Source organism: Equus quagga, chromosome 10, assembly GCF_021613505.1.
Source record: "Equus quagga isolate Etosha38 chromosome 10, UCLA_HA_Equagga_1.0, whole genome shotgun sequence".
In the NCBI taxonomy this organism is placed as follows: Eukaryota; Metazoa; Chordata; class Mammalia; order Perissodactyla; family Equidae; genus Equus; species Equus quagga.
This window is the reverse complement of record NC_060276.1, coordinates 4,698,411-4,722,162: the sequence shown is the minus strand read 5'-3', so window position 1 is coordinate 4,722,162 and position 23,752 is coordinate 4,698,411. Positions and strand designations below refer to the sequence as shown.

General features: G+C 48.9%; 1 long non-coding RNA gene across 3 annotated transcripts in view; it reads left to right on the top strand.

Annotated features, from left to right (window-relative positions):
* The first annotated feature begins 4,711 nt into the window (after window positions 1-4,711).
* Window positions 4,712-23,752, top strand: part of LOC124245333 (uncharacterized) — a 42,876-nt gene continuing 23,835 nt past the window's right edge. For 2 of the 3 annotated variants that reach the window (XR_006890262.1, XR_006890261.1), the window contains exons 1-2: window positions 4,712-5,359; window positions 8,838-9,089. This is a non-coding gene — a long non-coding RNA (uncharacterized LOC124245333). Of the gene's footprint in view, window positions 5,360-5,496; window positions 5,636-8,837; window positions 10,615-23,752 lie in introns of those variants that run through there. The other variant, XR_006890263.1, reaches the window with a different exon arrangement.

The window sequence follows — 23,752 nt, the reverse complement described above, 5'->3', positions numbered from 1 at the left end:
GCTGTTGCCCTCTCCCCTTCCTGACCCATTGGGTTGAATAATTGCTGGGGCTCAGAGATTTCTTTCTTTTCATTCAGTTTATACTATATTTTGGTTAATCCAGCTTCTGCCTGTGCACACAGTCAGACCTTCTTGTTTCACTGCAAATCCTTTGACTCATCACACGCCGCACTGGACGCCTCATCATCTCACTGCAGTCCCTTGGCAGGAAAACTGGCTCCCTCTCCTGACCCAGCAGCTGCTGGTCTAATATGGAGCATCCTGCTTCAAGGTGTATGTGATGGCCTGCTCTGTAGGGATGTGGCCCGGGTGTGTGACGTCTCCTGAGACTGTGCAGGCACATACGTGAGCATGGCTTGCCCCCCTCCCTCTCCTGGCCCTCCGCCACCTTTGGCAGGGACTTGTCTAGAAGACACTGAACTGAACTAGTGAGACAGACCCAGCTTGCTTGGTGGAAGCTTCCAAAGCCAGGCTCAAGGCGAATTGCTACTGCCTCCATGGGACTTCGGACCACTCCCAAGCCTGTCTTGAATCCTGCCTCTCCTGCTGCCCGCAGAACCTCTCTTGCTCTGCCCTCCTCAGGAGTGCCCTACCACCTTCTATTATCTCCCTTGGTCAAGTGGTGCTAAGCCAGCTCAGATGGAAACTGCTAGCTTCACAGGGGAGGGAAGGTGCAGCACTGGAGAGAGGGAGCCAGGGAAACCTTCACTGCTAGAACATATAACAATACACATACACAAACGTGCACATACGTGCACACACACATGCAGCATGCATGCACTCACACGCAATGCTCATATGTGCACACACTCTCAGGCCCATGCACTTTCACACATGCACACATGCACGTGTATACACGCACACACAGACCCATACAGGCACACAGCCAGCCTTGTCTTTGCATCTCTGGTCCCCACAGGCTGGGGAGCTCCTGCTCTCCCCACCATGCAGTGCTCCATCCTCCGCCGCAACCCTCCAATCTGCAGGCGAGGTAGAGGCGAGGGCCTCCTTGGCCTCTTTGCAGGCCCAATCCAAAAGATCCTGACCATGGGATCATTCCTCTCCACTTCCTTTGATCATTTATATTGTTCTACTTCTGCCATCAGGTGGGGCCCCACTGGGCAGAATCAGGGGACTGTTTAGATGGTCTGATATCATTCCACAGCCTCACTGGCCACTTGGCCCTGTCGTTTCATCGTTTGTTGCCACCTTAGAGTTTGGGTCCTGAGGGCTACAGGGGAGCCTCAGGGCTGCACACCAACCTTGCCTCTTGTTGCCCAGGAGATTGGCTAGAAATCGTGGGCTGCTTCTCCCTCACTGCTGCCTACCAAGAGAAGCCGAGAAGAGGAGCAGTTCAGCCATTCCTAAACCATTGTGTCACTCTTAGAAATGTAGTCAACATGCCCATTTGAACCCCCGACTCTTGGTCTTTCCCTTTTCGTAGCTTGGAAAAACACTTCGGTTTCCAAGCCAAACATTTCTCCACAGCCGTCTTCGTGAAGCACACACAGGGGTGGGGCTTTTGGCTTTGTTTTGATTAGTTTGTTCTAGTTTTTTTTCCCAACCTCACAGCAACATCCTCCGCTTTTCTGGGGCTGTGGGGGAAATGTCACTGGTGGCCTGAGCATGATGAAGAGGGCCGTGTTTGAATTCTGATTCGGCCACATATCGTATGATCTTAGGCAAGCTAATGGAAGGACAGCAACCACGGTCAGGGCTCCTGGAGGGCTGAGCGACAGAGTTCAGGTGCAAGAGTTCTATGAACTGTAGGTCACACGTAGTGTTTGTTTGTTGTTCTTGCTCATCACCGAGCCCACACAAGGTGAAGCCCCTGTGTTTGGGGGCTGGCCTTCTGGAATCCGTCAGGATGAGCCTTCCACTGTCCTCGTGCAAAGAGGGCATGTTTTTGGTTGGGGAAGTAACTCCTCCTGGGCTATTGGCTCATTTGAGTGGGCTTCCCAGGCACTCTGACTCGGCTCAGGTAAACACCGTGGCTCCCCAAACTTGACCATTTGCAGGGCGCAGTGAGAAGCTGAGTCCTGCTCCAATGGGTGCCTAATTGGCTCCCATCCATATACCCAGCATCCTCGGGGGCTTTCTGGGGGGATCTTGGAGGCCCACTAAGACCACAAAGCCCCAGGCCAGCCTCAGCAGCCATCTGAGAAGGCTGGCCTTGTCCAGTGTGGCTCTGACTCTGAGGGCTGAGCCCCTGCCATGAGTTTTTGTTCTATTCTCCGGATTCCTGTGCTAGTTTCCCCTAATCCTCAGCTCCGTCCCCTCAGAGCCAGTGGGGCCCTCATCAGGAGCACTAGAGTCAGGCTCAGCACCCAAAATGGGCTGTACTCTTATTCCTAGACTGCCTTCAGCCAGCTTGCCATGCACCTTGATGGGTACACATCTCCCATTTTTCCTTATTTCTTTTCTGAAAAGAGCAACAAATGGTTTCAGATGCCTTTTAAAAGAGAATATAGGAGGAGAATTAGCTTGTACTGTATTATGTATTTGAGAGGCATTTTGACATTTATTCCAGAAAATTCTTTCGAATGTTTAACACCCGTCGTCTGGCTGTCATAGCAAGGTGGCTGTCTTGGTTTGCTAGGGCGGCCATAACAAAGCCCCACAAGCTAGGAGACTTAGAACAAGAGAAATGTATTGTCTCCCAGTTCTGGAGGCTGTAAGTGAAGACTGAGGTATCAGCAGGTTGTTTCCTTCCGAGGGCTGAGGGAAGGATACATTTCAGGCCTCTCTCCTTGGCTTGTATACGCCATATTCTCTCCATGTCCTCACATGGTCTTCCCTCTGTGTGTGTCCGTGTCCTGATCTCCTCTTCTCATAAGGACACCAGTCGTATTGGATTAGGGCTCACCCTAATGACCTCAATTTAACTTGATTACCTCTGTAAAGACCCTAGCTCCAAATAAGGTCACATTCTGAGGCACTAGGGGCTAGGATGCCAACAAAACTGTTTCTGGGGGAAGTGAGGGACACAACTGACCCCATAACAGTGACTCTCAGAGCCCGGGCATCCTTAGCCCAGATGGAGTCTTCTCTAGCTCAGGGACGAGAGCCTCACTCCCTCCTCAGAGTGGCTGTGGTGTTAATTTGAGTGGCTACTCCGGAAAAGGGAAGAACATTACTGCCCTCTATGCCAAGAGGAGGCTCCAGAGGTGGCTCTGAGGAAAGCACAGAAGTTCGACAAGGGGCTGATACCTCAGATGGTAGGGGCCTCTGTCTGTTCTTGGGGACCCAGGAGTGGCTCTGAGTGAGGACAGAGGGCAGGAACTCAGTCCACAGGCAGTGCAAGGAGGGCCTAGGACCAAGACAAAGATGGGGGCTATTGGGTCAAACATGGAAGCTGTGGAAAATCAAAATTGGGGACTCCATTGTTTTTCTCACGCTGAGTTTCCCAAGATGAGACTACAAAGAGAGTTTAAATGTAATTCCTTCAGCACCAGCCCCGTGACCGAGTGGTTAAGTCCGCGTGCTCCGCTGCAGCGGCCCAGGGTTTTGCCAGTTCGGGTCCTGGGCGTGGACACGGCACCGCTCGTCAGGCCACGTTGAGGCAGCGTCCCACATGCCACAACTGGAAGGACCTGCAACTAAGATATACAACTATGTACTGGGGGGATTTGGGGAGATAAAGTAGGGGAAAAAAAGATTGGCAACAGTTGTTAGCTCAGGTGCCAATCAAATAAATAAATAAATAAATAGATGTAATCCCTTCAGATTGAAATGCTTTGCGCACGTTTGAAGGAGTGCTCTGAGCAGCCTGTTGGCCTGTGCTCTGTGGCCAAAGTGGATGGATTTGACTTGAGTGAGGGATAGCGAGTCTGAGAGAGGCTCAGCGTGGTGTTTATCTATTGGGAAACAGCTGAGCAGGGTTCTAATTTGTGGCACTGCTCCCTCTACAAGGCGCCCCTGATAGCCAGCCTGTTTTCCCAGGGGAGAAGTTGTTGTCCATAGCCTCCTAATGATGGAGAGAAACCAGGGAACAAGCTCTCTGACAGCCAGGCACAGCCAGCCCTACATCCTTAGAGAAAACGGTTTCTCTCCCGACTTGAGCTCTTCCTGAGTTTATCATGTTGCTAGATCTTTATGCCCATGTGATAGGATCCAAACCACAGAGGTAGCAACAGTGAAAAGTGCTTTTTGTTATTGCAAACAAATCTGAAAATAAATTGAAAATGGTTCTTCCAAATCTCTTCCACAGTGGTTGAGATGATGGTGCTTTGTTTCTGTCTTCATCAATAGCAGTGCTGAGATCTCCTTGTTGGCAAGAATTTGCTCCAAATTCAGAAGATAGCCAGCCTTAGTAAGAGCTTAGCTCTCACGTTAGTGTTTCTCATGTTTTTGTCACTTTTCCCTCTGGAGCAGAGTCATGAGGAAGCTTTCCTTGTCCTGTCAGCGGTGGGGCTGAACCTGCTCCGGCCCTTTCGCTCCTGGCGCATTCCAGCGGTTTGGCGCGGCACAGGATGAGCACGGCCCCTACACGGCACCTCAAAACCAGACCAGCAAGGTCTCTCAGTGGCAAAGGCATGGCTCCAGATGGAGGATCTATTGGGCATCTTTGGCAAAATACCAGCTTTAGTGTGCCCTACACCCTTCAAAGCACAAACACAGACTGTGCGCGCTCCAGGGGCGGACCCAGACCTCAGCAGGGTTTGTGGTGGCAAAAGGCCCAAGTCTCTGGCTGATGTGGACACTGGTTTTCCAATCTCATCATTAGCCAGGGAGATCTGGCTAAAGGCAAGTGTGGGCCGAGAAGCAGCGGCGTCTGAGGTGCACAGGTACTTCCCAAGGACTCCCAGTTCTCGACAGATTGTAGCACAAGGCGGAAGGAAATGCGCTCGTTCTCCCACTCTCTAGGACCATTTGCTAGCTAACCTTGACATTGCCCAGAGTGTGGGCTTTGGGCCCAGCTCGGTGGGATCCTCTTGTTATCGTCAGCGTACCATAGAGGATTAGCAACTCGGGGGCTTGTTTGGCAACTTGTTTCCAACACAGATGCGTCTATTTTCAAGCAGTCCGCATCACAGCCTGGCCATTCTTGTAACAAGCAACCCAGTCGGCCTGCCAGGAGCCGCTCGTGCCAGTGAGGCAGTTCGCGAGAACTCGGCCTCTGGGAACAAACTCCAGGCGGACATCTGCCCAGCTGGAGCCAACGCTCTGGTGAAATGGACTAAGCTAGTTTATTGGGACTTTGCTGCGACTGAATACGGTGTTTTGAATGAGATTTCATTGAAATTTAAATCTCATTTGTAATGTCTTGAGGCTAAGACTTTCCAAATGGAGGAGATAAATGAGGTGGCTCATACCCCGGTGAGGAATGGAATCGCTGCCTTGAGTGTCGCAGACTCAGGTGGGTGGTTTGTTTGTTGAAGGTGGCTCTCTCTGGATGATTGCTTTGTTTTGTTTTAATGTTCTTCTGTAGCAGGTTGGGGAGAGGTTACCTTTGACTAAAAATGTTTTTTAAGAGCAAATTGCTTTTGCCATTAGCCTGTGCCCTGCGTCTGCCTGGTCACTGTGGCAGCAGCCGGTATTCTTAAAGAGGCTTTCAGCTCCAGGGGGATCAAGCGACCAAGCAGTCCTGGATGATCCTCCCAGCTCTGATGTTCCTGAACTGTGTGAACCAAAGGTCAGTTAGTGGGAGAAAATATTTGTAAATCATATATTTGATAGGAGCCTTGTATCCAGAATATAGAAAGAACTCAACAATAAAAAGACAAATAGCCCAATTAAAAATGGGCAAAAGATCTGAGTAGACATTTCTCCAAAAAAGATATACACATGGCCAAAGGGCACATGAAAAGATGCTCAACATCACTAATCATTAGGGAAATACAAATGCAAATCAAAACCACAAGGAGAGAATACTTCACACCCACTAGGACGACTGATTTTTAAAAATGGAAAATAACTGTTGGCGAGGATGGAGAGAAATTGAAACCCTCATATATTGCTGTTGGGAATGTAAAATGGTGCAGTCACACTAGAAAATGGCCCGGCAGTTCCTCAAAAAGTTACATATAGAGTGACCATGTGATCCAGCAATTCCACTCCCAGGTCTGGACCCCGAAGAACTGAAAACATACATCCACACAAAAAGTTATACACAAATGTTCATAGCAGCACTATTTGTAACAGCAAAAAGTGGAAGTAACTTCAATTTGCATCAATGGATGAATATATAAACAAAATGTAGTAAATCCATATCATAGGATATTAATCAGCCATGAAAAGAGTGAAGTACTGAGACAAGCTACAAGATGGATGAACCTTAAATACACTAAGTGAAAGAAGCCAGACACCAAGGATTACACATTGTATGATTGCATTTATATGAAATGTCAACAACAGGTAAATCCAAAGTGGATTAGTGGGTGCCGGGGGCTCAGGACGGGGAATGGAGAATATCTGCTAAGGGGTACGGAATTTCTTTTTGGGGTGACGGAAATATTCTGGGGTTACGTAGTGGTGATGGTTGCACAACCTTGTGAGTTACTAAAAACTGTACACTTTCAAAGGGTGAATTTTATGGTATGTGAATTATATCTCAATTTTTAAAAATAGAATAACCAAAGTAAAAAAAAGATCAGTTAGGGCTCCTCACAGCAGACCAAAGAAATGCACTGATGGTGTTAACTTCGGTGAGACCCAGGGATCTGCACCCTTTGGCCCCTGTTCTTTCCAGCTTCTAGAACTTGCCTTCTAAGGCCTCTTTGACCTTGGTCTCTCTGATAATCTGGGGATGGGGCGAGTGTAACATGCAGGACAGGGCTTCAAGTCTCCACTCTCAAGGAGGGACAGTGCTGAGGGAAGTATGTGTCTAAAGAATTCTGGAGAGGCTGCCTAACTTCCTGGTTAAGGATGTGGGTTCTGGAGCTAAACAGTCTGGGCTTGGAATTCCAGTGTCCCACTCATGGCTGTGTGACTTGGGCAAGTCACTTAACCTCTCTGAGCCACTACATCCTCTTGTATAAAATCAGAGTAATCCTAGCACTCACCTCCCAGTACTGCTGTGAGGAATAAATGCATATAAAGCCCTTTGCACAGTGCCTGACATATGATTAGTACTTAAGAAATGATTACCTCCAGATGACAGAGATGGAGGCAGGGTGCCACAGTGGGCAGTAAACTAGAATGCTTGATTCAGGGGGTTCCAGTTTTTTCTCTGTCACTTACTAGCTATGACCCCGGGCAATCACCTTCCCTCACTGATCCTCAGTTTCTTCATCTGTAAAACTAGATACTCATTCTGCTTTTTCACCTAGTCTAGCCTGCCTCTAGAGCCTCTTTTTTTTTTTTTTTTTTGGTGAGGAAGATTGGCCCTGAGCGAATATCTGTTGCCAATCTTCCTCTTTTTGCTTGATGAGTGGTGTGTAGGTCTGTGCCTGGGATCCAAACCTGCTAACCCGAGGCTACCAAAGCAGAATGTGCAAACTAAGCTACTATGCCACCAGGCTGGCCCTCTCTGGAGCCTTTTTAATGAGGAAAAGAGTCTGTCTGGCTTGTGGGGAGGAGGTTTCCGTTTCAGAGAACTCAGCTCCATATGCCTCAAAATGGTAACTCCTGGGCCAGAATCTGCTCTTTTTAGTAGCTACACTCTGTTTCAGTGGAGCTTAGCATGGCCCAAATGCCAAGCGAGGGCAATCTACCAAAGCAAGGTTGCAGCCCAGCAGTGTAGACTCAGGTTCCAGTCCCAATTCTACCGTGGACGCTGTGGTCTTGGGTATGGCCTCTGCTTTCCCATCTGGCCAGACAGGAGCCTGGGCTGGATGGCGTTTAGGGCCCATGGAGCAGACTTCAGTAGCCTCTCTCTGGCATGCCACCATTCCCTCCTGCCTCCCCTCCGCTGAGGGCCCAGCCGAGCCTCTCTGCCGCGCCGGCCTTGTTGTTTGTTTTGATTCCCAGTCGGTGCTGAGGAGCCCACTTGTTCAGCTCTCATCTGAGCACTCACCATTTCACCCCACCCCGAAGCACTGAAACCTCTACACCACGGGGGAAGAGCGCTCTCCGGCTCTGCTCAACATGCTTTCAGAGAAAAGTGCTCCCCAGCTGAAGTGAGCGTGATGGGGGATTGACCTAAATATGATTTTATTTGCAAGCCCCTCTATCTTGCCTGCAAGCAGATCCAAGCGGGGCTCTTCCTTTAAAAATTTTATTGTGGCAAAATATATATAACATAAAATCTACCATTTTAATTATTTTTAAATGTCCAGTTCAATGGCGTGAAGAACGTTCACAGTGCTGTGCAGCCATCACCACCCTCCATCTCCAGAACTCTTTGCATTTTGCACAACTGAAACTCTGTCCCCATTAGGTACTAATGCCCCACTCCCCACTGTCTCCTCCCCCAGCTCCTGGCATCCACCATTCATCTTTCTGTCTCTATGAATTTGACTACTCTAGGGACCTCATATAAGTGGAATCATACAGCATTTGTCCTTTTGTGACTGGCTTACTTCTCTTGGCATAATGTCTTTAAGTTTCATCCATGTTGTAGCATGTGTCAGAATTTACTTCTGTTATAAGGCTGAATAGCGTTCCGTTGTATGGATGGACCACATTTTGTTTTTCCATTCGTCCATTGATGGACACTCAATGGATGTTTCTCAAGTGGGGTTCTTTCACATAAGGTGTCCAATGGTGGACTGGTAGTGAGAGAGGGGTAGGAAGAGGCAAGGGAAAGGACCTACCCCAGGGCTCATCCCCCGCCCCTGCCTCCCAGTCCCCTTGCACAGCTTGGTTCTGGCTGAGGAGGAAGGAAAGCAGAGGGGCACTTGGGAGAGAAAGACACTGAGCTAAGAGTTGATGGGCCCTCTCTCATCTCTCCCCAGCCAGGCAGCAGTAACAGGCTGGCCTCCCTCTGGAGCTTTACTGAAAGAGGGCTGCTGTGATCCTCTCTGTTCCAGAAGAGATTCCACCAAAACCCATTCTTCAATCCTTGATCCAGAAGCTTCGAGCCGAGTGACCTGCCTGCCAATTGGAGAGCAGCTTGGGACGATAGGAAGACTTTACAAAAGTCTCTAGTGCTGAGCGATCTGCTGGGCTGATGCTGAGGCTGGAAGGTTGAGAACAACAGTTCCCAGGTCAGTGTGTGCTAACACACCACAGCCATTACACAATTTGCAATGGACTTTGAAATCAGCCCATTGGCCAAATCTGAAATGTCCTATTAGATTTACCTTTGTTGAAGGGCAGCCGCCTCTAAAATATTTGCTCAGGATCTTGAATGTACACATATTTACGGAGTCACAAAAGCACTCTCCCTTCTTACATCCCTGTCCCTCGCCAGCCCAACACCCCGACCCCCACATCCACATCCGTAATTGATGGGTTTTCTGAAGCGTTTGCTCATAATACCTAAACTAAAGGAGTGTATCCCCGGTGGGTCTGTCCTGTGTCCTACGGCCCCCTTTCCCATATTCAAGACAAATGGGGAAGTGGTGGCTCAAAGTTCCCAGAGTTACAGCCCATGTTTTGATAAAGTACAATTATTCCACCTTGGGATATTTCAGTTCATCTGGGAAGACTTTCTATTATGGATTGTAAGTAGCACGAGCATTCTACCTGATGAGCCCAAATCCAGACACGAGCTGCTAATTTTCCGATGAAAGCATCAGGGCTGAGGGCTCTTTTAGCTCTCAGAGGCCCCACATGAGGTTCCTCAAGGTAATCATGATTAAAAAGAGGGTTCAAGGCAGAAACTTGACAAATCTAGGCAGGGCTAGGCCTCTGGGTAAAAAAAGCAAAATGTTTCTCTTCTTTGGAGAAAATGTTTGATGGTCATGCCCATCAACGGCTTCCATGGCTAGTGGTTCAGATGGCTCAGTCTCCTCCAGGGAAGGGCTAGAAGGGGGAGGATGCACTAAGGGCCAGAAAGCAGGGAGCCAGGTCTCAGAAACATTTCCTGAGCCCCTACTGTGGGCCCAGCACCATGATGGGATTGTGGGAGACCAGGCCGCCATGATGGATTGGATGAAGATTGGGAAGTAGACTGGAAGATAAATGAGTGAGGCAAGTGCCTCAATGCTGTAACAGGCCAAGGACTCTGAATAGGGCCCCATGCAGACCAAAGGTGGGCACAGGAGCCCTGGGCTTTTATTCTTCCGGTCCAGTGCCAGCTCAGAACAGGGATGGGTGACATGACTGTGACCTGCTTTTGGATGTCTCCTCTTGACACAGGAGAGATTCACCCCAACTCCATGCATCACATTTTCTCTCCCACCTCCTGTCCAGGATCTTTATTATGAACACCCTAGGAGCAGGAAATGAGATGGCATTAGACAGCAAATCTACAAAGGGGACTTTTCCTCTGGCCACTCTCTGGGGAGGCTGATGGGGTGAGGAGGCTGATGGGGTGAGGGAAGAGGAAATGCAATTTCAATGGCCCCTCAGAGTCTTTTAAGAAATTTAAAAGAACTATTGAGAAGTGCTGGGGAGGGGGCTAGTGGTAGAATGTGCAAAGAGGTAAGGGCACCCCTGAAAGGAGTAAAAATCACCCTGTTAGGCTAGAATGTAAATACAGCCTTTGCATTAATAAAACACTCAATGAAATGAATAATTTAGTCTAGCCATGCCTTTTGTTTTGATCCTAAGTGGGAAGACTGCAGCAGCTCTTAACAGATGGCCCCCAGTGACTTACTCGGTGGCCAGGACATGCCCTGAGTGGTGGACTCAGCCCCCACCCAAGCCTGCAGCATTCCCAATTAACACTTTTCAAAATGGAATTTAGGGTACTTTTTTTCCTTCTTCCTAATGAGGTTTTCTTCCTTCCCTGCTGTCTTGCTACAAAGCTTGATGCCGTCTGAGTGTGTTCATATGGTGCTCGAGTGCGTTATCTGACCTTGATTGGTGTTTGGGGAGCCGGTTAAATAGATTACATGGGGGTTACCTTGGCAACTGTCTTCGCTGATTTAGCAATACGGTTCATTCTTGGACACAGGACTCTCGGCAACTCTGAGATCCCACCGCTGCGTGTTAATCATTAACACCAAGTTGGACCTCGGCTCTGCCAGGCAGCAGCCAGAAGAGGCTGGGGAGGTGCTGCTCAGTCTTTTTACCTACGATTGAGGTGGTCACCGCAGGGGCCCTAAATGTGGGACCACAGGAGAAAGAGGTGGCCACAAGCCATCCTGAGATCTGTCTGTCCCTTTGACCATGATCCTCAAGGGTTTTGAGAAAGATCACACAGCTTGGTCCATCGGGCTACAGATGGGCTTGTCATGGAGATGCTGCCCATGCCCACTTCCTCCCTAGGCTGGCAGGATAGCCATGCTGGTTGCAACCTGTGGCCAGTTTGCGCCTCCCCTTGTCCCATGGGGTGCGTGGAAGCAGAGACTGAGGCTCCGTGGCGTGAAGGCTCTCGTTCCACTCTGCCCCTCACTCATGATGTGACTTTGGGCAAGTCGCTACACCTCCTGGAGCCTTGGTTTCCTTTTTGGTACATAACATGGAACAACAGTACTGCCTCCCTCCTAGCACTGGTGAGGATGCATAAAGCACCTGGCACCCAACCAACGCTAGTGATCATTATTGCCGGCTCCGGGGCTAGCAGAGTGGGTGCCTAGTCATTGTACATTGAAATAATTTTAATTATTTAACCTGAAGCCAAAACTCACCCTGTGCCAAATAATTATTAAGTCCAGTTTGTGGATGAAACTGAGGCTCTGAGTGGCTAACTAGTCCAGGTTGCACAGCTGGTAAGAGACAGAGCTGGGATTAGAACCCCAGTCAATCTGATCCCTGCCTTGGGCTCCAAAGGAGCGTCTTCCCGCGAACAGCCAGGTGTCAGGGCCAGAGGCACCCACTGCTTCCCTGGAATGTGCATCAGGGAAGTGGCCCCTCCCTGAGCTGGTGGCTTGAGGCCCAAGAAAGGAAGCAACTAGAGAATTAGCCCACCAGTCCCATAGCCTGTCTAAACTGACAAACATCAGATGACAAGGGACAACGTGACCACACAGCCAGAGACTTGCACGGCCCCAGAGTCTTCGACTCTTCAGCTGTAGGGGACTGTTCCTTGTCTACTCAGCACCGACAGGAATACAAGAAGGTTCTGCCTAATAAACCCACGTTCCTGTAAAGCACTTCACGATTTACAAAGCATGTTCATGTCCACGTTTTCTTGACTGATCCAACAAGCTGGGGAGGGAATGGAGCAGGAACTCATCTTCCTATTTCATTAACGAGGAGCTGAGGGCAAGAGAATTTACCTCCTTGACTGTGCATCTTCTCTACGTGCACTCACGTTTCACTATGAATAGCCATGCCTCAATACTAGCAGAGGTGAAAACAGGCCTCTAAAAGGACAAATAGTCAGTCAAATGGCCTCCCAAGTCTTGGAGCTTGTGACTGTCCAAGCTAGGAGTGCCCTTAGAGAGCAGCCTCTAAGCTCCAGGTCCTCGTCCTTGTTCCCCGGCTTGTCAGGGCTGCTGGCAGATGAGGTAGGTTGAGTGTACTTTTAGAAAAGAGCTTGCACTGCTTTTGCAAACCTCACGTGCCCACTGTCCCCCAACCCATGTGGTCTGGGGATAGAGCACGGGCCTTAGAGCCAAGCAGAGCTGAATTCAAACCCTGACTTTGCTATGCACTCACTTTATTGTTTCCTCCTTGAGATCAGTTTCCTGGGATAAAAGCTACTTTCTTGGGTTGTTATAAAGCACAGAGACAATGTATGCAAATTACTTTATCATGTAGGTAATGGAATACTCTTGATTTTTTCTAGGAACAGTAGCATGAGGTCTGTGTTTTAAGAGCATGGGAACTGCTACGAAGAGGATAGAATGGCTGTCTGGGGGATTTCGCAATAATCCAGGCAGAAATGATGACGGCTTAGACCAGGGTAGTGCCAGTGGACATGAAGAGACGTGGGTGTATTCTGGACATTTTTAGGACGTGGAATGGAACAGACCAGATGAGAGAGAGGGAGAAGTCAACAACAGCTCAACCTTGGGACTTTACCCACCGGGTGGCTGGTGGTGTGACGGGCCACGTGTAGCGACGGAGAGCCCTGAGAGGAGGCAGGTTTGAGGAAAGGGAAGGGAGACGATGAGTTCAGTTTGGTCGGACGAGTCTGTAGGGCATCCCCGGAAGGTGTCTAGGGTATGATTGGTTGTATAGACTCTGAGGCTTAGAGCTGGAGCTAAAGCTGTGAGGGCCGTCAATGAGCAGAGAAACATTAATTGAAATCGTGGGGCTGGGTGAAATTGCTCAAGGAGAGTGAGAGCAGCAGGGAGCCCTACAAGTTTTAGGCCAGGGAGTAACATGATTGTATGTGCAATTTAGAAAGGTTGTGTCACGAAATGTGGAGGATGGGTCAGAGGGAGAGAGACCACAAGCAGGCCACATTCCGGGAGTTTATTGTAGGCCAGAGACGGTGGCGGCAGTGGGCCTGGAAGGGAAGAGACAGGCTCCAGGACATGGAGAAGAATGGACCGGACTCAGTAACTGGTTAGCTGTGGGAAACGAGGGAGAGAGAAGTAAAGGATGACTCCCAGGTTTCCAAATTGGGAGGCAGGGCAGAAGAGGGGCCATTTACTGAGATGACAAGGTCTGGAGGAGGAGCAGGTTTCAGGGGACACTGCTAAGTATGAGGGGGCCTGTGGGACCTTCTGGGGGAAATGTCCACAGCTGACACCCGGTGCTCAGGAGAGGAGGCCATGATAGGGTCGCGGGCAGCCTGCAGCAGCAGCGTCAGCCCTCACCTGGAACCTCACCTGGAACCAGACGATGAGCTCACAAAGAGAGAGGCCTTCGCGGGGCAACTGTGGGCAGCATTCAGCCCCTGGAAAAGTTTTACCATCTTGAAGCCCCCATTTCCTGATGAGGAGGTGGTAGTTTGCCGGGATGTCCACACCACTGCCTGGGCAGAGGCCACATGAATTGGTGGGTCACTTACCAAAGTGAGAGTGTGAGATGCGCAATGCCCTGCTTCAGGTGATGTGGGGAGAGGCCAAGGAAGCTGAACACCTGAGGCCTGCTCCACCTCCAGAAGTGTCCACTATGAGCAGAAACAACTCTTCCAAACTTCCAGTGAGTTCTGAGGTCTCTCTGTCCAGGTAGCTTGTGGTTGCTTCCCAGAATCTCCATATTTTACATTTCGGGGCACCCAGCAAATGCTGCAAAGGAGTTTGGCTGGCAAGAGAGTGATGGGCTTTGCCACCTGCAAATGTACATAGGTTTAAGAAAGGGCACGAGGAGGTGTTGAGGGCTCCTAGCGTGGAGGCAGGGGGAAGGGAAGAAAGCACTGCCACGTGCAGCGCACCTCACGTTTCCTAAGCACTTCCCTGGCCATTGGCTCTTGACATCCCAATGCCTTTGAGGCAGGCAGAGCGAGAACTATTCTCACCGTTTGACAGCTGGGGAATTTGAGGCTCAGGGCAGGGAAGGTGAGTCCACAAGGATGATCCAATGAATCCAGTTCCAGAGAACTGACGCTGGACCCAGAACTCCTGCCTCCCAGCCTGGCGCAGCTTCCATTTCATCATTTGGCCCCAGGCAGTGGCATGCTGGAGCTGGTCTGTACTGGTTTTCAAAGATTATCATTCAATTTTCGGAAATTTTGGAGGCAGCTAATAGTTGACATCACGTTGGTAGTTTGAAATCAGCCACGATGCGTTTACACCATGGAAATGGACAAAGGCTACCAGCACATCACTGGCCCCAAGGTCACTGCAGACCCACCTTGCAGCACCTAAGGCTGTGCCCACTGCCCGGGGGCTGTGAGTTATGGTTTCGTCGCTGCATGCGAAGGACGTCCCCCCTGGAATTAAATGATAAAGGGATTTGGGGTAAGCACTCAGGCCTGAGCCTTATAAAGTGTTTCCAGCACCTGTCCCAGGGACGTCCAACTGGTCATGCTGACTGACTGCTGAGATCAATAACCCAAAGAGAACTTACCTCCCACTCGCCACACCGAGTCTTCAAGTATGAGTTAGAGCAAAGACGGACTCTTTGGCATGGGGTCTCGTTTCACTTCCTCTCTATTATTTTGGATATTGAACACATCTGGATTGGCACTTTAGCCTGACTTAGATCATTATGGAAAAGGAGAAACATGTCAACACCAAATCCCACGGAGGGAGATTCAGGGATGGAAGAATCCCAGCAATGAAAGGCGGCAGTTAAGAAGGAAATCAGAGCTCTACAAAAAGAGCTATATTATTCACCGTACATCATCTTATTCCGTATGTAAAACCAAAATGGCAGGTTTGTAGGCTCTTGGAGTGAAAGGAGTTACAGAGAAGACAGTTTCTGCTGTTCACTCTTAAATAGCCGTTCTTGCTTGTTAAAATGTAAAATTTCCAGATCTAAATGTCAGAGAATTCTAGGAAAAATTGCAAAACCATTACTTCATAAACATGTAATTGTGCTATTACTGCTAAATGTGATGACATTCTATAAATATCACAGTTCAGGCCTCATAGTCTATAAATAAACCCAGTTAATCACCGGAAATACATTTTATTTCTTGAATTATAATGGAGTAAATTACAGAGTCTCCATTTTCCAGTGGCAGAGTCCACTCCCAGTTTTGCTGGTATCTTTTCCTCTGCTTGGGCTCCTCCGGGAGCTATAAATACTCTCCAGCAAGTACTAGGACAAGGACAATGGGGGGAGGGGATCAGTGCCACTTGCCAGAGCCCCAGCCTAGAACCCCGGGAAGTGTTTAGACTATGCTACTGAGGCCTGTCACCCAACACTGGGATAGATGGGGCTGGCATGCCTGACTGCACTGCTCAGGGTGCCATGTTAGGGGTGTGTGGGCAGCTGATTGGATAAGCATGGGAGGCTGTGGACCCGGAAGAGGATGGAAGGGTAATCTGGAATGACTTCTATTCAGCACCAAGCCAGGCTGGAGGGGCCACTCGGGGGGAGCTCCCCAGTGTTTGATACTAAAGTATCAATTCTTCCCCAGAATCCCCTGATTCTATCTGCCTGCTATGAATACCTCAGTAGGCCGCAGACTTGGCCGTTTTGTAGCTTAAACCATGTCTTCACTTAAGCACTGAAGGCTGGTGCGTGGTTCACTGCAGAATAGAACATACTCTCTCCGCCTCCCTTGCAATACACACATCAGTGCCATAATGAGATTCGATCAAGAAGTTGGACATCCTTTGTGGTCTCCAGGATTCTGGGGCCAAGGAGCCTTATCATCAACTACTTGCTTTTTCTGGGCTTCAGTTTCCCCGTTTGTAAAACTGGAGGGCAGGAGGGCTGTGGTGAGATAGAACTGTAACTGAATCAGAGGAGATTCCTTCCAATTCTGACATCGCCTTGGGCCATGAACTTGGGCAAGTCTTCTCCCTTCTCTTGGGCTCAGTTTCCCCAACTGTATTGTGGAAAGGAAGAGGGAGACTCTTGGCCATTTGGCCGATGCTTCAGGCCTGCACCATGGCTCAGTCAGTCAGCCACGTCTTCCAGGGGAGCACCCTGGAATCCCACTCTCTGAGCACACAGTTGGGTTATGATTATCGTTCTAGAAAGACTTTTCTGAAAGCATTATTTATGTCTATATTATATTATGTCTAACCCTACGCTGACTCAATAAAGGATTGGTGGGTAGGGTGAGTATTGTCCCACGTCAATAAAATAGGAACACTGAGAAAAAAATAAAGAATTAGGGGAAAAGGGAAGAAACAAACCTGATACTACCAAAGGTTAACGTAATTTGGGGACTCCTAAGCATAAAATTTAGCCAGGAGCTTACTGGCAGCCAGAGCAAAAGAGAAAAAAACATGTAGAACTCCAGAGTTTTCATCATCAGGAAAAAGAAAGCATATTTTTATCTTCAGAGGTTCCAGTAGCCTCAAATTCAGAAAGAAAGGCATATTTTTTTTTACACCTGGGGATTTAGAGTTAAGATACTCAGTGGAACACTAGTCAAGAGTTCCAAAGCAAATTCAGAAGACATTCATAAGGCTGTTTCTAAGACCACTTTTTAACCAAGCCCAGGGCTCAGAGCTACATGGCTGCAGTTCTGCCAGGGGCTGAGCTGGCTGGCTCCCCGGCCATTTTGGTTTTGAGGTCAAATGTGTTGAGATATGGCTGTCTTTGAATGGTGCCTCGAAATAGGGTAATTGCTTCCCCTTGACAAATGTATCCTCTTCACTTTCGGTTGGTAACTGGTAGCAATTTGTTTCAATGACTGGAGTCAGTCTGCATTTGAAAGGATCAACACCCAGCGGGGTCCTATGGACTGAGACGGGTAGGAGACATGCGATCAGGCCTCAAGGGGCTTGTGCTCAAGGCGAGGGAGAAGACTTCTCCCAGGGAGCCATCCTGTGGTGTCCCAGAGACGCCAGCCCTCCTGGGAGAAGGATTGCTTCTCACTACTCACTGCTGACCAAAGCCAGAGGCGGAAGGAGAGGCTGGCAGAAGTGTCAACAGCACTCCTGTTGGTGAACAAGGACTTGGTAGAGGCTTCCACCCAGGGTGGACAGCAACTGGATGTTCACAAGGCTTCACTCACGGTGCCTTCGCAGTTGGCTCCATCTTGCCTCCTACACGGGACACTTACAGGGCCCAGGGAGTCCGGGCTCCTAGGATCTGAATTTCATGTGTCTCAATAAGATCCTGAGCCCATTGGCTTGGAAAAGTGATATGAACAGAAGGCCTTTGGTGACATGGGCCTGTAATGGGGCCGTTTTCCCGTGTCATTCAATCTTTGTCCACACGGTCACATGCTCCCTGAGATCCATTCCACAAAGCTGTTCTGAGCATCTACTCCATCTCTGTGCCAGGGAAAGAAAGATTGGGGCATAAATGAAGCAGTCACTGCCATCAGACTTCACAGTCTAATGAGGCAGACAGCCACGGGAACAGATCATCCTAACAATGTAGCAGGAAATATGAGAAGAATCCTAAAGAAGGAGTTGGAGCCAGATGACTTGGTGGGCAGGGAGTGGCAGGCCATGAGGGCCAAGTTGTTGCAGGGCCAGATCCTGCAGGGCCTAGAAGGCCATTCTAAGGGACTCAGAATTTATCCGGAGGACAATGGGAACCCGTGGAAGGGTTTGGAGCAGAGAAGTGATATGGTCAGGACTATGTGTGGCTCACACCTTGGCTGCAATGTGCAGGAAAAGCTAGAGTAGCAAGCCTTCCCAAGGAAGAAGTGTTGGAGTGGACCCTAAGACATCCTGCAGGTAACATGGCTCTTCTGTTGATTGAATGGGTAGGAAAAGGCAGGGCAGCTCTGAACTTGTGTGGACTCGTGCCACACCTCGCTGGTTGTGCTTAGGCAGCCATAAATGGCTCTGAGACTCCTGTATCTCACGGGCACCGCCCTTTCAGCTACCCAAATGCGTCACCAACGCCCTCCTTCTGCTCCTTACCAAAGCCCTGGGAGACTTGGTGGGCAGAACTTAAAGCACAGGTCAAGGGCCCTACCAGTCACTCAGCTAGTCAAGACAGTCAAGGGATGGCGGAGCCAGGGTTCACTTCCAGGTCTTCAGATACCGCAGCCGGGTCTCTGGCCCATTTTGCCCTGCCACTAGGTGTCAGCACCCTCCTCGTCGGGTGTGCCCCAGTGTGTGAACCCAGAAAAGTTGGGAAGAAATTATTTAGGAAATAAACAATTCTTGAAGGCAAGGAGCGCGGTGTACCGGTTAGCGACACTGGCCTCTCACCTCATCCCCCACTCCCTTCACTGTCCGCCACCAGCCTGCCGCTCTTGCGCCTCGCTCATGGAGGATGATGGTATGGGTGTGGGTCTGTTTACTCTCATCCAACTGATGCCCTTTTCAGTTAGAAAATATGAGTGTCCCCGGAGGCCCAGCTGGTTCTTTGTTCTCTTTGTTTGGAAATTAGTTTAGAGATCAGCTAGCAGATTAAAAACCCCGTATCAGATCTGCCAAAATCTCTTGCCTTCCAGATTTCATTTCTGCTCCTTCAGGAAATTTCTGCTGTTCTTTTAGAATGATGGATTTTCTTCCTGTCCGACTCGGGGAGAAGATGTCTCTTCTTACAGAGGGGATTTGGGGAGGCTCTGTGCTGGGGGTGGTGAGGAGCTGCCGCAGGACTCATTTTGCTCTCCAGGTCTGGGGCCTCAGCCAGCCTCATCTCTGAGGCAGCCCCTCTTGCCCCCACCTCCCTTCTCAGTTTGCTCTGCTTCTCAGCAAGGCTGTCCCTGGCAGCAGCCCCTTCCCCCCATCCTCCCTACCCCAGCCTACCCCCATCAAGCCCTCCAAGGGTGGCAGAGGGTCTTAATGCCTTTGTCCTAGGGATCTGAGAGGCAGTCTGGCCCTCTGCTAGGTGCACCATCCCACGGTGCCTGAAGTGGGAATTGGATGGGCACGATGCATGCTGCTGTCTAAGCCTTTGAGCAAACTCACTGCACAGTGTCCCGAGCACACAGTGGAGTGTCCCACTAGCCAAACACATATCGCCCCTCTTGGCTGATTTCTGGGCATGGTGGTGGGAAAAGGCCGCACTGGCCACAGCTGCTGCTTCCAGCAGTGGTACGCTCTACAGAGTGATTCCCGTGAGGCGTGGGGTTCACAGCAGGCGGGACCTGGATGCCCTGCAGCTTGTGGTTCCCTCTGAGAACCACACTCAGACGGACAGGGTACAGTGACTGACCAAGGACCCAGAGCAAGTAAGATGCCGAGCTGTGATTCACACTCAGGTCTGTCTGGTACCAAAACCAAGACTTGTTCCACTATGTCACAGGTGGACGCTTATGACCACAGGATGGGTGCCAGAATCTATTTGCAGACTGGCCGGCCTTCTGAGGGACACCCTAATGCTAAGGAACAGCAAGGAGCTGTGGATGAGGTCTCCTCAAAGACCAAACGCAGGAATCACCCAAGAGACTAGCAAGTATGGATCCAAACAGCTCAGAGGGCAGTGGTGGTGCTGGGTGCCAAAAGCCCAGAGGTTGTAAGTTCACCAAGGAAGGCACCAGTGGAAACTTGTTACCTCTTCCAAGGAGGTTTGGGGCAGAGGCTGAGGACCTTGTGGACAGGTGAGGCGAGATGCCCAATGGAGAACCCGTGAGAGATGGGCAGAAGGTCCTATTGGGCAGGCACATAAGCCAGAGGTCAGAGGCTCAGCTGCATCCAGTCCAGTCCCTTCCTGCTGAGCAGCTTGGGCTCCCTCATCAGTAGAGTGAGACTACAAACCTGCCTGACAGGCTGTGGGGGGGATTCAAATTATGGAGAAATACACTGTACATAGGAAGACACACTTCCAGTTGGAGGGACAGTTAGCTAATCAGTCACACAAGGAATCTACTTGAGCCCCTGCTACGCATGCTTGGCTGGGCTCTGAGAACACTTCCCAGCTGAATACATCCAGCTCTCACCCCTCCATTCTCTCTGCAAGAGAAGATATGCCTCATGGCCAGAGAGGTAGAAGATTCTAGGCAGACGTGAAAGCAGCTCATTGAGTTTTTCTGGATTGAAGAGAAGCCTTTGGCTGAGACAGGGACTTTGGGTTCTTTGGAGGCCCTTCTCCCTCTCCGTTGGGGTGACAGCGTGGGATGGATTGGGGCTGAGGCAGTGCTGACCACCTCTAGGGTGGGCTCTGAGTTGAGTAACCGGATGCGCAGTCCCCCAGCCAGCTGTGCAGTCCCTTTCCCCACTCCTCTCTACAGGAATCACGCCTTTCTCAATGTTTGGGCCTTTTCTTTCACTAATCGGAAATTATCCCATCTAGTCAGAGCTTTAATATTATGTATTGAGGAACTAATTTCTTCAGTTGAAACAAGATTGCACTTCTCAGAAGCCCCAGGCCAGAAGAGAGGGTGTGGATGCCCAGAGGACCATCTTGACTTTGCTTCCGACTGGAATGCATCGTCCTTGTTTCCCATTGTCCTAGCGCTCTCAGCCCCGGCACCGAGGTCTTGCACACACGGCCCTCTGTGACTTGACCCTGCCCACTTCTCCAACTACATCTCCCCATGTTCCAGCTGCCCCAGCGTGGTCTCCGTTCCCTGAGCTCTCCCTGTGCTTTCCAGACGTTCCGGCTTGGCTCATACTATTCCATCTACCTATAAATTTCTTTCAGTTATTTTTCTGCCTATGGGATTCCCACTTATCTTTTAAGGCCAAGGGAAATGCCAAATCCTCTGGGAAGCCTTCTCTGATGGCATGACATGTGAACAGATTAATACAGTGCTAGACCTAGAGTAGATACTCAAGAAATATCTGTGTCCATTCCCTTTGCTGACTGCTGCTCCTGCCCTAGGAATTATCAATCTCACCTTCTCTCTATTCCCATTGCAGTTTGCTTGTTCTTAGATCTAAGAAGCATTTCATCATTGAGGTTAATGACAGGGCTCAGGAGTCAGAGAGCTCTGGGTCACCTACTAGCTGTGTGACCTTAGGCAAGTCATTTCAACCTTGAGACTCAGTTTTCTCATCTATCAAATGGGAATGCCAACACCTGCTTCACAGCATTGTTGTATGGATGGAATGAGATGATATACAGAAAGCTGTTAGAAGACAGAATATCTGGTCCATAATAAGCATATAATATGGGTTTGTTGTTCTTATTGTTGTTATTATTTTAATAAAATAGAGGAACTTCCAGGTCTAGCCAAATAGAATAACACTATTCTTCTCAGGTCCTCTCTGTGACAACTAATGAATCCTGGACATAATGCAAAAAACAAGCATAGGAAGACTCTGAAAGGTGGAAAGAAGAAAGGGGACTGTCTAGGGACCTTGTGACCTGAGGAATGACATGGTAGTGAGTTCCCTGGGTTTCCTTATTGCCTCCCATAGATCCTTGACAGGGAACTGTAGATACCTCCAACCTGGAACTGTCAATAGGCACAGACAAAGCAAGCCAAGAAAAGCCTTCTTCCTCTAGCCAAAGAACTGGGAAAAAGGTGACCTAACAGAATAGAAACAATTTTTCATGTTACTTGTCCTATTCCAGGCACACAAGAAAGTAAAAACTACTTCCTCCCTGCAGTGTCAGCAAGTTCAGGTGGGGCGCGGAATTTCTGGCCCCACCCTGATAGCAAAGAGGTGGAACGAGACAATGAGAGGTGGTGATAGTCGGCACTCCACTGTCCCAGACATGGTAGAGTCAGCAGGGTCCAGCAGGAGGATGAACTTCCACTCTCATCTGATAGGAGTAAGCCAATTCTAGGTGTAATTTGGCCCGCTGCTTTTGCAGGGATGGTATTATCAGGGCTCAGTGGGGAGCAGAGCATCCGTCGCCACCTCGACCTGCATACTATGCCTCAACTGGGTGACTATCTGCAAAAATGAAGATTAAATAGGATCGAAAATATCACAACATGATACCCAAAATGTCTGGGATAGATTCAAAAGTCACTTGTCATACCTAGAACCAAGAAAATCACGACTCACAGGAGAAAAGATAATCAATAGATGTCAACATCTAGATGACAGAGATTTTGGAATTATCTGACACAGATTTTAGAGCAGCCATAGTAAAAATGCTTCAGTGAGCAATTATGAATATTCTTGAAACAAATGAAAAAATAGAAAGTCTTGGTAAAGAAATAGAAGACCAAAGAAGAACAAAATTGATTTTTTAAAACTTCAAAATACAACAACTGGAATAAAAAACTCACTAGATGGGCTCAACAAAAGAATGGAGGGGACAGAGGAAAGAATCAGTGAATTTGAAGATAGAACAATAGAAATTACCTAATTTGAACAAGAGAAATAAATTGGGGGGAAAAATGAATAGAGCCTCAGGGACATGTGAGACTATAAAAAGATCGAACATTCATATTATCAAAGTCCCAGAAGGAGAAGAGAGAGAGAGAATGAGACTTAAAGTATTGGAAGAAATAATCGATGAAAAATTCCCAAATTTGGTGAAAGATACGAATCCACAGATTCAAGGAGCTGAGCAAAATCCAAGCAGGATGAACTCAAAGAAACTCCATGCTAACACATCAAAGTCAAACTTCAGAAAACTAAAGACAGAAAAAAGAATCTTAAAAATAACTAAATAAAAATGACTTATTACCTATAAAGGTAGGTCTTAGTCCAGTCTGCTGTAACAGAATGTCATAGACTAGGTGACTTAAACAGCAAATTTATCTCCCACAAAAGTTCTCACGAGCTCCTCACAAGTTCTGGAGGATGAGAAATCCAAGGTCATGGTGTTAGCATGGTTGGGTCCTGGTGAGAGCCCTCTTCTTGGTTTGCAGATGGCTGTCTTCTTGTTGTATCCTCACAGGGAAAAGAGAGAGATCATCTCTTCTATAAGGGCACTAATCTCATCATGGGAGCCTCAGACTCATGACCTCAGTACCTCCTGAAGGCCCCACCTCCTAATGCCATCACACTGGGGATTAAGATTTCAACATATTAATTTGGGTGGTGGAGCGCAATGATGTTCAATCCATAGCAAGGTACAATGATTTGAATGACAGAGTATTTCTCTTCAGAAATCATGGAGGTGAGAAGGAGATGGCACAAAATTTTCAAGCACTGAAAGAAAAGAACTGTCAGGGGCTGGCCCGGTGGCACAGTGGTTAAGTTCGCACGTTCCACTTTGGCAGCCCGGAGTTCACTGGTTCAGATCCTGCGTGCGGACATGGTAGTGCTTGGCAAGCCATGCTGTGGCAGCCTATGATATAAAAAGTAGAGGAAGATGGGCACAGATGTTAGCTCAGGGCCAGTCTTTCTCAGCAAAAAGAGAGGATTGGCAAATGCTAGCTCAGGGCTAATCTTCCTCAAAAAAAAAAAAAAAGGGAAAGAAAAGAACTGTCAGCCAGAATGCCACACTCAGAGAAAATAACCTTAAGGAGTAGAGGTAAAAT